The 4,850-nt window shown below is 44.6% G+C and overlaps 2 non-coding genes across 2 annotated transcripts; both read right to left on the reverse strand.

The window, feature by feature from the left end:
- Positions 1–233: 233 nt before the first annotated feature.
- Positions 234–306, reverse strand: TRNAT-GGU (transfer RNA threonine (anticodon GGU)). Its single transcript has one exon. It is a non-coding gene; the product is annotated as a tRNA-Thr (tRNA).
- A 61-nt stretch (positions 307–367) lies between these two features.
- Positions 368–440, reverse strand: TRNAT-GGU (transfer RNA threonine (anticodon GGU)). The gene has a single exon. It is a non-coding gene; the product is annotated as a tRNA-Thr (tRNA).
- Between the last annotated feature and the right edge of the window lie 4,410 nt (positions 441–4,850).

Below are 4,850 nucleotides of genomic sequence, written 5' to 3' on the forward strand. Positions count from 1 at the left end.
AAATTTGGTGCTTCTACCTCCATCAACATCGCCCAGAGCCCCAGATACCCAGATACCCACGGATCAATTCTCCATTATACCCCATGGGAATATATATATGAACATATATGAAGCTGCCTTATACCGAATCAGACCGTCGGTCCATCAAAGCCAGTATTGTCTTCTCAGACTGGCAGCAGCTCTCCAGGGTCTCGAGCTGAGGTTTTTCACACCTGTTTGCCTGGACAGTTTTTTGGAGATGCCAGGGATTGAACCTGGGACCTTCTGCTTACCAAGCAGATGCTCTACCACTGAGCCACAGCCCCCTTCATGGTTCTCCAGGGTCTCAAGCTGAGGTTTTTCACACCTGTTTGCCTGGACCCTTTTTTGGAGATGCCAGGGATTGAACCTGGGACCTTCTGCTTACCAAGCAGATGCTCTACCACTGAGCCACAGCCCCCTTCATGGTTCTCCAGGGTCTCAAGCTGAGGTTTTTCACACCTGTTTGCCTGGACCCTTTTTTGGAGATGCCAGGGATTGAACCTGGGACCTTCTGCTTCCCAAGCAGATGCTCTACCACTGAGCCACCGTCCCTCCCCAATCAGTCTCCATAGGGAACAATGAAGTGTCCAGCAGATGTTTCCCTTCCCCTCCCCCTTTCTGATGACCCTGAAGCAGGGGGAGGGCCTCCAAACCAGGGTATCCCCTGCCCTCACCTAGATGACTGCCAGGGGAATAGCTCTATTGTCAGAGCAAACTAAACTCTGCAAGAGGACAGACTGGAAGGAAGCCTCTTTTCAGGGTAAGGTTGCCAGGTCCTTCCAGGCAACTGATGGAGGATAGAAGGGCCTACTAGGCGAAAGAGAAAGGCCCAGGCCATGTGTCAAGCATGCTATTTCTGTAAATTAAATCAATACCCTTATTGGATTCTGATTCCTTCCTCTTTAGCTCTGACAACTGTCCTTTCCCATAGCTGCATATCAAAGCTCAACCCCCCCCCCCTTACTTTTCTCAACTTCCTTTCCTCTTTCCCGCCTCTGGGTAGAAAATGTAGGAATGCTGTAACTTTGATGATAGAGAGAAAGGAGGTGCCTCCCCATTCATTGCTTATCAACAGGAGCGAGCATGTATGAGATCGAGGGAAGTTTCAACCGCAAGGTAGTACTGGGTAGTATTTTTGCATAGTTGTAACAATTCACACATGCTTGTTATGTCTGGAGGCTATCTTTTCTATACCCTTTGATGTAGGCCTTAAAACACTATGCCATGAGCAATTCTGTATCGCTCTCAAGGCGCTGCACCTTGAGCAACAATGGCTTAGGAATAAAACAAGTCTTTGTATCAAACAATCGCTTGGTTATTCGAAATACCTATGCTTGACACCATGTTGTTGGTGCTGCACAGTGGCATCATCACACCACCTTCTTGGAGGTATTCTGAACAAAGACTTCGTAGTAAAACCAGCTTCGAGCATAGAGTTTGTGCCCAGATACCAGAGTGTCACCTGGAAGTCACTGAAGTGATGATGCCACTTCCTGTTTGATGCCAGCAATGTAGCTCAGGTCTTTCTCTTTCCATGTTAAGTACCCCACTTGGAAGTCTGGAGACCCTGTTTCAGGAACAACATTCCAGAAGTTGGCTATACTGTTTCAGAGGGTAGCCATGTCGATTTGCAGTAGAACAGCTAGATATGAGTCCAGTCGCAACTTAGAGACCAATGAGATTTTTGGAGTATGAGCTTTCAATAATCAAAGTTCTTTCTGGTCTGTATCAGAAGAAGAAGAAGTAGAAAAAGAACAACAACAAGAAGAACAACAACAACAAGAAGAACAATAATAATAATAATAAATTTTTATTTATACCCCGCCCTCCCTGCCGAAGCAGGCTCAGGGCGGCTTACAGGACATGATATAGACCATGTTATAACGATAAAAACAAGATAATACAGTTAAAATACAATTCATAGGTTAAATATATTAAATAAATAGTCTAAAACCAGTATAACTTAATAATGCCACAATCTCAGTATGTACAAAGATGGCTTGATGTTACTACCAGGTTCTGTTTTAGAAAGCTAGTTGGAAGAGGGCGGTTTTACAAGCCCTACGGAACTGATTGAGATCCCGTAGGGCCTGCACCTCCTCCGGTAGCTGGTTCCACCATTGGGGTGCCTTTATCGAGAAGGCCTGCTCTCTAGTTGTTTTTAATTTGGCCTCCTTTGGCCCAGGGATTCCCAGAAGATTTTGTGAACTAGATCACAGTGCTCTCTGGGGAATATGTGGGGAGAGGAAGGAGGAGGAGATTGTATACCCCTCCCTTTACTACCTGAAGGCATCTCAGACCAGCTTACAATCTCCTTTCCCTTCCCCTCCCCACAACAGACACCCTGTGACATAGGTGAAGCTGAGAGAGCTCTCCCAGAACTGCACTTGAGCAAACAACTGTGAGAGGACTTGTGACTGACTCAAGGTCACATCCGCAGGTGTCTGTGGAGAAGTGGGAACTCAAACCTGGTTCTCCCAGATAAGAGTCTGTGCATTTAACCACTACGCCAAAGAAGGGCGCTTGGAGTCTAAAAACGTATACCCCAAAAACCCTGTTGGTCTCTCAGGGGCTGCCGGACTCAAATCTGGCTGTTCTATTGTCATAACTCTTTTTGCTAAATGTATAATGGTCACACTGTTCAGCAAAGAGTGAGACTAAAACCCCTGTACAGCCTGTGGGCATTTCAGTACATAAGCGCTCCGTGGAACTAGCATATCTTAGTCATCTGTGAACCATACAAATGGAGAACGATGCATTTTTAGAAAGAAAGAAAGAAAGAAAGAAAAGAAAGAAAGAAAGAAGAAAGAAAGAAAGAAAGAAAGAAAGAAAGAAAGAAAGAAAGAAAGAAAGAAAGAAAGAAAGAAAGAAAAAGAAGAAGAAAGAAGAAGAAAGGGAAGGAAGGAAGGAAGGAAGGAAGGAAGGAAGGAAGGAAGGAAGGAAGAAGGAGGAAGGAAGGAAGAAAGAAAGAAAGAAGAAAGAAAGAAAGAAAGAAAGAAAGAAAGAAAGAAAGAAAGAAAGAAAGAAAGAGAAAGAAGGAAGGAAGGAAGGAAGGAAAGAAAGAAAGAAAGAAAGAAAGAAAGAAGAGGAAGGAAAGAAAGAAAGAAAGAAAGAAAGAAAGAAAGAAAGAAAGAAAGAAAGAAGGAAGGAAAGAAGGAAAGAAAGAAAGAAAGAAAGAAGGAAGGAGGGAAGGAAGGAAGGAAGGAAGGAAGGAAGGAAGGAAAGAAGAAGAAAGAAGAAGAAAGAAAAGAAAGAAAGAAAGAAAGAAAGAAGAAGAAAGAAGAAAGAAAGAAAGAAGAGAAAGAAAAGAAAGAAAGAAAGAAAGAAAAGAAAGAAAGAAAGAAAGAAAGAAGAAAGAAAGAAAGAAAGAAAGAAAGAAAAAGAAGAAAGAAAGAAATATCATCTAAATGACAACCCATTAAGTTCTTGCAACACAAAGTTGAATATTTAATACCAACCGAGAGAGAACGCTGCCATCTACTGAATCACAGGGATCGCTTCCTTTCAGAGAACAGCTAGATTTGACTCCTGTAAGCACCTTGGAGACCAACGAAACGTTCAAGTATGAGCTTTCGAAAGTCAGAGCTCCCCTTGTTCGATACCCCCCAGGGGTGGGATTCTAGCAGGAGCTCCTTTGCATCTTAGGCCACACACCCCTCATGTAGTCAATCCTCCAAGAGCTTACAAGGCTCTTTTGCCCAAATACCAGAGCACCTGGAAGTCACTGCACTGATGATGTCACTTCCGCTTGGAGGACTGGCTACATCATTGACCCCCGATTCTGGAGTGAGCAGCATCAACTGCAATTTGAGACTCTGGGTGCGGTCATGGGCAGCGTTCTTATGCTTTGTATATGATTCATTTCCGGGCTATTTATAAGCATTCTATGATTTGGTATTAAAATTTGTGATCAGTATATTACATATTGGTAGAGGCGGGTTTTTGCGGATGCTTATGTGCTTGTTTACCTGCTCCGTTTTCCATGTTACTCTGCTTGGTTGCCTAATCCCTGGGGGGGAGAAGGGGATCCCCCGGTTTGGAGGCCCTCCCCCTGCTTCAGGGTCATCAGAAAGTGTGGGGGGGGGATGTCTGCTGGGCACTCCATTATTCCCTATGGAGACTGATTCCTATAGGGTATAATAGAGGATTGATGTCTGGGGCCCTGGGGCCTGTTTTTTGAGGTAAAGTCACCAGTTTTTCCACATAGCAGCTGGTCCCTTTTCTCAAAACAACCCTCAAGTTTCAAAAAGATTGGACTAGGGAGTCCAATTCCAAGAGCCCCAAAAGACAATGCCCTATCCGTCATTATTTCCAATGGAGGGAAGGCATTTTAAAAGTGTGCCGTCCCTTTAAATGTGATGGCCAGAACTCCCTTTGGAGTTCAATTATGCTTGTCACAGCCTTACTCCTGGCTCCACCCCTAATGTCTAATGTCTCCTGGCTCCATCCCCAAAGTCCCCAGAAGTTTCTTGAACTGGATCCGGCAACCCTAGCAGCATTCCATCTGTCTTTCTAGGCATCTGACGGCAGGAGCGCACAAGTGAGGTGGATTGGTGGTGTGAACCTGCCAATCTTCTCCAAGCACTCAGCGGTATTGTTTTTTTAAAAAACTGCTCTCAGCTCATGAGCATACGGCCACTAAAAATGTAAGGGGAAAAAAGAAACCCAAACTGCACTAAAGGGGTGGTGCGCAACAATCATGAGAACACACCAAAAACACCCCTTGTGCAATATATGGGCACAAGGGTGGAATTCTAGCAGGAGCTCCTTTGCATATTAGGCCACACACCCCTGATGGAGCCAATCCTCCAAGAGCTTACAAAAAAAGA

Source organism: Heteronotia binoei, chromosome 3, assembly GCF_032191835.1.
Source record: "Heteronotia binoei isolate CCM8104 ecotype False Entrance Well chromosome 3, APGP_CSIRO_Hbin_v1, whole genome shotgun sequence".
In the NCBI taxonomy this organism is placed as follows: domain Eukaryota; kingdom Metazoa; phylum Chordata; class Lepidosauria; order Squamata; family Gekkonidae; genus Heteronotia; species Heteronotia binoei.